The following is a 12538-nucleotide window of genomic DNA, read 5'->3' on the forward strand; positions in this document are numbered from 1 at the left end:
AAGACTCAAAATGATAAATAAGAAACAACCAAAGAAATGGACAAAACCAACTAACATTCAGGAGTTCGAAAAATATATTGGTAATTCATTGAAAGATACAACAACAGCAGACATCAATATATTGAACAAACAAATAGTCAACACAATGCACCTGGCTCAAACTAAATATTGTTCGACAAGCAAAAAGATGAAAAACTGAGTCAACCCACGAAAACCCTTATAGAACTAAGGCGACAAATGAAAGGAGATAACACTACAAGCAAAGAAGCGATAAATCAAATAAATAAGACGATCACAAAGGCAATAAGAAAAGACAAGAAACTACAATGTAGAAAAAACAAAACAGGCAATAGAGCAAAATAAGAACATGAACGTTTTGAAAAGGAGCGTACAAAAGGGAAAAATAGAAATTAACAAACTGAGAAACAGAACTGGAGAAGCAACAACGAACAGAGATGAAATATTAAGAATAGTTGAAGAGTTCTACACAGAGTTATATAGATCAAGAAAAAATGATAACAATACGGAACCTCCAATTACACTAAAAACTGGGATTATTAAACCAAAGATCAGATTTAATGCCCGATATAACAAAATCAGAAATCAAAGAAGCCCTGAAGAAAATGAAAAATAATCGAACCCCGGGTGAAGATGGAATAGTATCAGAAGCACTAAAAATTGGAGGGGATGTATTACTTGAAAAAATTAAACAACTTTTCAATATCTGCCTTCACAACGCCAATATTCCAACAGACTGGAACAACGCTACTATGATTCTATTACACAAAGCAGGAGACAAAGCAAATTTAGAGAATTACAGACCGATTAGCCTCCTCAGCCATATATATATATATATATATATATATATGTTGTTTTCGCGAATACTAGTTAAGAGAATGGAAAGAAAATTAGAGACTTATCAACCAAGGGAACAGGCAGGATTCCGAAAAATTTACGGAACAAATGACCATCTACAAAGTATAAAAACTCTAATAGAGAAAGCAGTGGAATACAATAAACCTCTATTTCTAATATTTATCGATTTTCACAAAGCCTTTGACACAGTTGAGCTAAGCAAAATATTACAGGCGCTTAAAGAATGCAGGCTAGACTATAGATATACTAAATTATTATACAAAATATACCTGCAGGCAACAACCACTGTCAGATTGCATACTAACAGTAATCGCATAAAAATAGAACGGGGGGTTAGACAAGGAGACCCAATGTCACCTAAACTTTTTAATACAGTGCTAGAACATGCTTTTAAGAATTTGGATTGGATGACAAAGGGAATAAAAATAGATGGAGAATATCTAAACAACTTACGTTTCGCCGATGATATACTTATAATAGCTGAAGATCTAGGTATGGCAAGACAGATGGTACAGGAACTCGTTGTGGCTACAGAAAATGTAGGTTTAAATATAAATATCTCGAAAACAAAAATCATGACCAATTTGGTACCCAACCAGAACATCTGTATTGGTGGTAAAGAAATAGAACTCGTAGATAGATATAAATACCTGGGACATGAAATTATGATTGGCAGGGATAACCAGACTCATGAACTGAAGAGAAGAATCGGCTTTGGGTGGGCAGCATTTGAAAAACTGAGAGAAACTTTTAAAAGTGAGCTGCCCACATGCCTAAAGAGAAAGGTATTTGATCAGTGCGTCCTCTCAGTCTTGACGTACGGAGCAGAAACACTTACCTAAACAAAAGCAGCAGCTACCAAACTTAGAGTCACGCAGAGAAGAATGGAGCGGTCCATGTTAGGAATAACTCTGCGAGACAGAATAACCAACGAAGACATCAGGAGAAGAACCGGAGTGACTGACATCATCGAGAAGATAGCCAGACTAAAATGGAGATGGGCAGGACACATAGCCAGAATGACAGATGGGCGATGGACAAAGAGGTTATTGGAATGGAGGCCAAGGGAAGACAAGAAAAGCGTCGGTCGACCACCTACAAGATGGACTGACGATTTAAGAAGATTCAATAAAAACTGGATAAGAGCGGCGCAAGATAGACGGGGTTGGAAGGGCCTATGTTTAGCAGTGGACTCTTGAGGCTGGATGATGATGATAGTCAGATATCTTCGTAATGCCAAGAGAGCCAAAAAACAAAAACATCAAGGTTCCTGCATCCAACCTCATCCAGCGCCTCGAAGACATACGATATCACAACCAAATTTACGTAGAAGTTTCGGGACACTCCCACCTAGATCAATTTCACTTAAAGAACTTAGATTTGAATTATATTGTATAGGTAATTAATCTATAAATTATAAATATTCAATTTATAGGTAGCACTAGTCGGGTGAGATAATAATTCAAAAACCGAGTAAATTAGTATTATGATGTTATGAAGTGTTGTTATTATTTTAAATTATTAATACTATTTTATATTTTATATATTTAGATATTTTTTATTGGTCGTCAGAAGTCGTCTGGTTCTTATAGAGTGGCCAATATGTTCAATCACAAATTAGTCCATTAATTAGTTTCACCGTGTATAATTGTGAAACATATCCATTAATAGCTTAATTATCGTTTGTTCAACTTCTTCCAAACTATAGATTGCCTAATATATATTGAGGAAATGGCTGCAATCATTTCCTCGGTTCAAATTATATTTGCCAGCTTTCAAAATTCAAATGTTTTTGTTCTATGCAAGTGTATCTGCAGCCGTTCTGAAAAGTTCTATTGACGTTTTCCCACTCCATTGTCTCAGATTCTTCAGCCAGGACGTGCGTCTTCTCCCCGATCCTCTTTTGCCTTCCATCTTCCCTTGTATGACCAGCCGCATCAATTCGTATTTCTCGTTTCTTAGTATGTGACCAAAGTAGCTCATTTTTCTTTTCTTTATAGTGTTGAGTATTTCTTTATCTTTTTCGATTCTTCGTAGCGTTTCCGCATTTTTTATGTGTTGTGTCCAAGATATTTTCCACATTCTTCGTTAACACCACATTTCAAAGTTAATGAGTTGTTTCTCTGTCGCCTCTGTAATTGTCCAGGCCTCAACTCCATACAACAGGACAGAGAACACGTAGCATCTCAATACTCTAGTTCTAATTTCGATGTTGAGTTTTCCATTGCATAATATTGCTTTCATCTTATTAAAAGCACTTCTAGCTATCTCAATACGCCGTTTTATTTCCGTACTTCTATCCCATTCTTCATTTAGTTCGCAATCTAAGTACTGATATCTGTGCACCCTGCCTATAAGTTTTCCTTTAGGATAAATACTGTCTCCCTCAATCTTGTTCTTGCTTACCACCATGATTTTTGTTTTATTTGTATTCAGTGCCATTCCATACCTTTCGCAGTATTGGGTAATGCGATCAACCAAGATCTGTAGTCCTTCTCTGCTGTCCGCAAGGAGTATTGTGTCATCTGCGTATCTATGATTAGTCAGAAGTGCTCCGTTAATAAATATGCCTTCATTTACTATGCCTTCATTGTACGTCTTCTAATGCCTCTTTAAACAATTCTTCTGAATACATATTAAAAAGTAAAGGAGAAAGCACACATCCTGGTCTTACTCCACGATTTATAGGTATTTCTTTCGATTTTTGTTGGTCTATTCGTATTATGGCTTTCTGATATCGGTATAGATTGGCAATGATTCTCACGTCTTCGTCATCTAAGTCTGTGTTCTGCAGTACTTTTGCCATTCTTCGGTGTTGTACTTTGTCGAAAGCTTTTTCAAAGCCGACTAGACTTATGAATACGTCGCAATTGACATCTCGATATCGTTCGATTAGTGTTTGTACAGTAAATAATGCTTCTCTGGCGCCAAAGCCTTTTCTGAATCCCAATTGGTTTTCAGCTATTCTATTATCTAGTTTTTTATAGATACGTTGGTGTGTCACTCGTAAGAACACTTTTAGAATATGGTTCATCAAGCTAATTGTCCTGTGCTCTTCACACTTCATTGCCTTTGATTTTTTGGGTATTGGACTAAATATTGATATTAACCATTCTTTCGGAATCTCTCCCGTATAATAAATATCATTAAATAATTCTATTAGTGTGCCCATATGATTTTTGAAGGTATTTCATCTGGTCGCATGGCCTTCTCATTTTTTATACGCTTTAGCGCTTTCTCAATTTCGTCTTTGGTGATTGGTGGCTCATTTCTTCCTCTTGGTTCAATGACCTCAATTTTCTCGTTGTCTTCGAATAGCTCTTTTATGTATTCTTCCCATCTGTTTATTTTATCTGTACATTTCGTTATTATCTTGTTATTTTTATCCATGATATTTCTGATACCCTTCTTCTTGTATATGCCAGCTGTCTCTTTGATTTTCCGGTGTATGTTAAAACTGTCATGTTGTTTATCTAACCATTCTATTTCTTCACACTTTCCTGATAGCCACAGTTCCTTAGCTTCTTTGATTTTTTGTTTGATTATTTTATTAATTTTTTTGTACTGTTGTTCGTTTTTATTCTTGTGTGCCCCTCTTTCCGTCATCAGTTCTTTTATCTCTTGTGTGATCCATTGTTTATTTTTAGATGATGTGTCTTCTTGAAGTTTTTGTTTTGTGATATTTCTCAAGATCTCCTCTACTTTCCTCCATTTATCTGTTGTTGTCAATTGCTTTTACCTTTCTACTTCCTGAACTTCTTTGTGGACTTATTCTTTGATTTGTTGGTGTATATTAGTTTCTTTTAGTTTTCTCAGATTGATTCTCGGTGTTTTGGCTGTTGTTTTTAACTTGAGTTTCATGTTTGCTAGAACTAGATTGTGGTCACTTGTTATATCTGCTCCTGGGTACGCTTTAGCCGATATTATGGCATTAAGAAACATAACAAAGAAACAATAGTCACAACAAAATTTTAATTTTAACTAAATTAGATTAGTTTTTAAACATTCCGATATAATTCTGTAATACAACCACATCCATTCCTATATTTTATTATCATAAAAAATAGATTATTCCATTTTGGTGCTACTGAACTATCAGTAATCATATACTAAGTAAAAACGGCTGTCTTCACAAAAGGGTAAATAAAATCCGTATTGTTTGTAGGTTATCGGCCATGGAATATTCATAGGGCCAACGTCAACAATTTGTTTAACAAAAAAGTGTAATCATGAATTTCATCTACATATATATCCATACACAAGCCTGTATACATGGCACTATGTCGATTATACATTCGTAGACTGATACAAAGTGGACACTGTAAGTGCAGTTGTATACATTTATCTTCAATTTTATTTTCGCTACACATAGATGCCTGTGATGATATATTAAAGCTTTAGTCTGCGTTTTGGGTGACAAATATGCCACTGAACCTTTAAAAATTATATGAACAAACTGAATTTTATGAGAATGTCAATTTTAAGACACTAAAAAATATTCAAAAAAGTTAACTACTCCTACCTCTGCGCTATAACCATAAATATATTAATAAGCACGAAAATCAGAGAAGCGAAAGAAAAAGAAGCAATAGAAAGATGCGAAGAAATTGAGACTCTGCAGTTAAAGTACGATAGTCGCAATGTACATAGGAATGTTAAAGAACTCACAGGGGAACTAAGACGAAGGCAGAAAGGAAATATAACTGATTCTGACGGAAATATCATCTTGGATAAACAGAGTAAAATAAGAACGTGGAAAGAATATCTAGAAAAACTATTTAAAGACCAAAGAGATAACACCTTTGAGCTAGAAGAAGAGGTAAATGATGGACCAAGAATATTACAGCAGGAGGTTTATTCCGCAATAACATAGTTAAAGGATAGCAAAGCGGCAGGCCCTGATAATATACAAGCAGAACTATTCAAACTAATGGACAACGAATCAATCGCAAAGATATTCAACAACATATATACAACTCTGGAGAAATACCAACAGAATGGCTAAAATCTGAGTTTATTGCACTTCCAAAAAAAAAGGAACCAAAAAAATGCGAAGATTACCGTACTATAAGCCTCATGAGTCATCTCCTAAAATTGTTCCTAAAGATAATTCATAAGAGAATCTACAGTGTGAAAGTCAAATTTCCTCCAACCAGTTCCGGTTCACAAATGCTGTTGCTATTAGAGAGGCTTTGTTCTCAGTACAAGTCTTATTCCAGAGAAGCAGAGACATCAACTGCGACGTATATACATGTCTGGTTGATTACGAGAAAGTGTTTGATCGAGTACACCACGCCAAGATGATGCAAATACTAAAAGAAACTGGAATTAACAACCAAGATCAGAAAATAATTAGAAATCTTTACTGAAATCAGACAGCAAATCTCCTAGTTAAAGGTGAACACACTGACTATGCGAAAATCATGCGTGGAGTGAGGCAAGGCTGTATTTTGTCTCCTCTAATCTTCAATCTGTACTCTGAAAGAATATTTATCGAAGCTTTGCACGAAACTGAAAAAGGTATTCTACTAAATGGTTACCGGCTAAACAACATCAGATATGCAGATAACACCATAGTATTTGCGGACAACTTAGAAGACCTACAAGTTCTTATGAACAAAATCACGAATTACAGTCAACAATATGGACTCAATATAAACGTTAAGAAGACAAAGCTTATGATAATTAGCAAGAAAAGGATATCAGAAGGTAAACTCTACATCAACCAATACGTTAGCCAACGTAGCAAGACTGGCGCACTACAACTCTATAACTACCTCGGCACCATAATAAATGAAGAATGGACCAACCAGGAGATTAGAGCACGCATCGGAAAAGCTAGATCTATCTTTATTCGGATGGGGGCCTTCTTCAAGAGTCACAACCTTTCTTTTGATACAAAAGTAAGAATGCTGCGATGCTACGTCTTCTCTGTCCTTTTTTATGGTGTTGAATTGTGGACCTTGAACGAAGATATGTGCAGAAAACTGGAAGAATTTGAGACGTGGCTATATCGGAAAATGCTTAAAATCCCGTGGACTGACCGAGTCACAAATGAGGAGGTCCTCAGAAGAATAAGTAAGGACCAAGAGGTACTGACCACCATCAAATCTCGAAAGTTACAGTTCTTCAGACATATTATGTGAAATGAATCCAGATATGCTCTCCTTCATGCCATCCTGCAAGGAAAAATATTTGGAAAACGAGGTCCAGGAAGAAGAAGAACATCTTGGTTAAAGAACCTGAGAATCTGGTTCAATACAACATCTTTCCAGCTTTTCCGCGCTGCTGCAGATAAGATAAAGATTGCCATGATGATCGCCAACATTCGTAACGGATAGGCACATCAAGAAGAAGAAGACCTCTGTGCTTCTCCCTAAAACTCCCTCTCTCAGAGGGGTTTGAAACTTATAGTATAAAATTTCGATTTTAAGTTTTGGCAACAAATGTGAGGCATTTGAAATATGTCTAAAAACGCTGAATTTAAACTTTTATATTACAAATAACACAGGCCAACCAAAAAAGGATTTATAAAACTTTTCTTACAAATTTATGTGAATTTTATGTATTTTTTGGCGCCAAAAAAGAATCTAAAATTATATTTTACATATCACCACCACAGTTTTCCCACAATATGACACTGGTTTATTGTACATCAGAATAATTTGAATAATACAAAATCAGTGGCGGATCCAAGGGGGGGGGGGGGCACGGGGATCATGACCACCCGCAAAACAAAATTAAATATCAATCAAATAATCCTAAAAAATAATTTAAAACCCATCAACCCTATAAGCAGGAAGTCAAGAGTTGAAATGATTCAAACTCATTTATTGTAGGGTAAGTGTAGAATTATACGGAAGCCTTTTTAAATTGCTCTTTAAAAAAATCAACAATTCTGAATACAGTAATACCTCGATTAACAACCTGACTTCCGCGAATTCAGAGTTACGCGATTTTCAAATTTTTACAATTTGTCATTTGAGTGCCAGAGAATCGATCGATTATCGATGAGATAGAATTACCTCCCACACATTATTGCTCATTCAATGTACATGACATGACTTTTCGCACGAAATCAGCACATTTTTATTTTGTATTTAGGTATTTCTTATCTTCAGTTTTGTCTACGAATTGGTTGTTTGTAATTTGAATATATTATAATTGTTGAGACTGTGTGCTACATTTTATAATTTATCTATAATAAATATCAAAGTGAATATTGTTGTTGCATTAGCTCTCTCTGATACGTTAGTGAATACAAATAAAGGAACCGGGGGCTGCTGTCCAAGGTATTTGTGAAACTGTGAAACAGTAGTTTGTTTTAGTGATGTTTTAGGTACAACTGTATCACTTAGTCGTCTTCTTCAGTCACCAAAATTAGATTTAAAGTAGGCTACTGAGGCCATAGAGGACACTAAATGCATTCTTCAAAATAAAAGATCAAATGCTGAATCTGTTTTTAGCAAACTTTACTATGAAGTAAACAAATAGCTGAACAACTAAACATTGAATTGAACATGCCTCGTATAGTTTCTCGTCAAACCTGTCGTCAAAACCAATCTGCTAACCCTTGCGAAATATTTCCGAAGATCTATTTATTTACCCCTTTTAGACAATATCTTAACTTCCACCTTCCAGGATATTATTGGACCAACTACTTACTGCATATTCCATAGTAGAACAAGAGTTTTCACTGTGGATTCAAAAGTGGAAAAGGAGTCGTGCAAAATAATGGAAAATTTCCTGATTGTATTTTAGAAGTATTAGAAAACTGCGATATTCATACCTATGTATCCAAATATCAGAATATTTCTGCAAATATATATTACACTGCCAGTCAGTGTCGCAGCAACAGAGCGTTCTACGCTTATGCGTCCAAAGTCTTGGCTTAGAAATAGAACTTCTGTTAACTGGTTTAGCACTCATCAATCCTGAAATTTCTCTAGATGTTGATGCAATCATAGAGCGATTTGCTAAATCGGAAAGGCGAAAAGAATACATTTTTATAAAATTATATAATATTTATTTTTCTTATAATATTTTTAATCACTGAACTTTTATTTACCACTCGTTGCCGGCTGTTGCTGACGATTCGTGCACTTATAGCCTAATATGCCTAATTATAGAAATAACTATTCCTTAATTATATTATGTTTTTTGTTGAATAACTTAATTTGAATAAAATGCTGTTTACAGTTATTCTTAAGATTTCTTCTTCATTACGGAATGGTGGCTATAACTACGGCAAATTGCTCTCTATCTTGAGCTGTTCTTAGTATCGAATGTGTGTCCCTGTCCATGCCTGTCCAGTCCCTTACATTCTTCAGCCAGGAGCATTTTTTTCTTCCTGGACCTCTTTTTCCTTCTACTTTGCCTTCCATTATGAGTCGTAGAAAGTTATATTTTTTTTGACGTGACAACGTCTTAAATTAGGTTGTGGCTCGGAGTCATTCATGAAAAAGTGTAACGCCCGCTCACGTCTGTTACAGTGAGTCACCGAACGAGTGAGAGGCCCGCCGGACCGGCGAATGCCTTGCGTCTCTCTCCCACTCAAACATGATCGGTCCGCTGCGCGCGCAGCACTAGAGAATTAGGCGCGTTGAATCGGTGCGTGCTTCCGTGCTTGTGTCTCTGTCAGTGTTGTTCCGTCTACCGATTTTTCGGTAGATCTACCGAATTTGATTCCTATCTACCGATCTACCGAACTGCCCCTTGAATCTACCTAATTTTAAAACAAATATCACAATGACTTGAAAATAAATTCGGATAATACAATTTATCTTTTTATTTCTGTTACCATCAAAAAACTTTTCAGTGTAACCTAATACTTGGTATTTTTAATACGTTTGTATTAAAATTCATTTGATACTTCCCTATAGTGTTTAAAAATATATTTGCTATATAAAGATGCAAAGAAAGCGAAATACCCCGAGATTCAAGTTCGTAATTTTATACCTAATAATATCATATTGTATAAACATCATTCCGTAATCATAATCATTCACACACGTCTCTTCAATTCTCAAAGAATCTCAAGTATCAAGTGATAAATTATTAGCTAAATGACGGTGTGGGTGCTGTCGGTTTTCTTTGACTGCCGACTTAATCCATTAGCAGATAATGGATGTTACATCTATTTGAACCAGAACGTTTTAACTTTCTGTAAATATTATGACCTATAACTATTTCTCAAAATATTATTAAACCTTATTTGTATCATAATAGCTGATGTGAGCATTTGGTCCCAATAATTTGATTCTTTATTTATTAAACAAAATTCAATGAATTATAGTTATTTCTAATAATAAGTTCAGCATAATTATTTAAGGTCTTTAACTTTTGAACCATTAAGTCGCCACCATAATGGGGAACTTTTCTATTTTTAGTTTTATGGAAAAAAGTTATTCTTTCTAAAAAGTTCAGAATGATCTAAAACTTTAAAAATTTAATTGATGATTGATTTTAGGTTTTAGGTCATAAAATTAAAAAAAAATTCCATTATGGTGTTCACTTAATTGGACGCACTGTATTATAATATATATATATATATATATATATATATATATATATATATATATATATATATATATATATATATATAATTTACGCCATTGCATATGATCTACCGAAATCTACCGAATTTTGCCGAAGGCATCTCCCGATATTGGATAAGCTCCACGGAACATCACTGGTCTCTGTCTTTCTCGAGCGTTCTTGGCGTTCAAGACACATTACAGCAGAAACACTTCCTTTCATTTCATATTTCTCCTATCATCGTCCTATCCTCAACAAAATCACTCAAATAGAAATTAGTTAAGTTTAAGTTTACATGTACAATGTTTTAGTAAACAAAATATATTTCTATAGTTAAAATTTGTGCAATTCTTATTTTCATTCAATTCCTTATCCCTATTGTGCAATTTAATAATATTCATATCAATAAATATTCTACCGAGAAAAAGACGTTGTCACGTAAAATCTTCGCCCGTAAAACCGACTTTACAGGCAACCGATTTTTTTTTCTCTGTGAATATGTACTAGATAACTCGTTTTTCTGTTGTTTACAATATTTAGGAGTTCTCTCTCAGTCCTCATTCTTCTCAGCACCTAGTTATTGGTCACGTGCTCTGTCCACGAAATCTTCAGCATTCTTCGAAAAACACACATTTCACAGTCTTATATACGTCTCATACTTGTAATTCCGAGAGTCCATGTTTCCACTCAGTATAGCAATAAGGAATAAATGAATGTTGTTACAAATTGATATCGGATATCCAACGATAAGATAGAGTTTATTAGAAATGTTAAATACATTCATTAATGTTTACACTTACATTGAGTTATTGCATTTAAATTATTTAACTTTGGTTTATACTTATATATCCTTGGTTTGTTCTTGATTTTGTAGCTATAGGATAGGTGGGTTTAAATGAATTGTCTTTAAAATATCTCGTTTAAATTGACAGTCCTTGATTTTTCAGTATTTATATTTTAAAAACTTTCCTTTGGTTTAATAGTCTTGTACACTTGATTTTACTAAGTGTGTGGGTTTAAATTATTTTTTTTTGTTTAAGTTTAAGACCCCTTAATGTTATACCCTTCTTTGCACCCGTAAGGTATTTGGGTTTTAATAACTTCTCATTGGTTTAATATATCGCTTAATATAATTATTGAGAAAATGGTTCCGTTACATGAGGCACAAATCATATCAATCGTAAAGGTGCAAACATCTAAATCCTGTATCAAAATCACCCTCAAGAACCATGACCCCCCTGACAAAAATTTCTAGATCCGCCACTGTACAAAATAACGAAATACATTAGAATAATACATTAAAAGAGGGTTTAAGTACACCATTAAACGTAAATCTTCTATTAAGTGAATACAATATAAAAAATTTTATAATCATGATATTTCTAGTAAAAATTAAATTAAAGGTATGAGTGTAAAATTGATCGTATGCATGAACATTTCCTTTGTATGTTTACCATATATTATGTTGCCCACCTACCTAACCGTGGTTTATGTCTTGTTTGTTAAAATAAAGCCGCTCTTATGAATCCCTGAGCGTGAAAAGTGTCCTCCTTATACAATCCTGTATGAATGAATACTAATATTTAAATGTAATTACGTGGCTAAAGGTTCCAAGCCAAAGCCAATAAGCAAAAAAAAGAATGATACATTATAAAAATAATACCTTTTATCTAATTCTTATCTTGTAATAGTATATAGTCCATTTCCATCATATTGATAGCACATTATGTATGCAAATCCCTAAACTGTTGATACGGGTGACACAATGAAAAATAGATATTTGTCAACAAGTTTACAGAAGTATATAGGAAAACAATTTTAAATTGAGTATGACCACCAGGTATAAAGGTTGAAGCAGAATAGAATACAATAATTTTGAGGGTTACTAATCCCTAAATAAAGTTGCCAGTGTCGGAGTGATGGAGATTAACAGGTACTAATGAATTTGCAAGAAATGTAAGATGTTTATTTTATTGGTTATATATAAAATAAGTTGTGGCCGTAACAGGGGCCGATTTGTAAAAAAATGAATATTATTTTAATCAAATTCCATTTCAGATTCACTGCTTTCTTCAGAATCTAAGGAATCTTCAACTCCAATGTTAATTATTACCGGTTCCAGCAT

The sequence above is a fragment of the Diabrotica undecimpunctata genome, chromosome 5, assembly GCF_040954645.1.
Source record: "Diabrotica undecimpunctata isolate CICGRU chromosome 5, icDiaUnde3, whole genome shotgun sequence".
NCBI classification, from domain to species: Eukaryota; Metazoa; Arthropoda; class Insecta; order Coleoptera; family Chrysomelidae; genus Diabrotica; species Diabrotica undecimpunctata.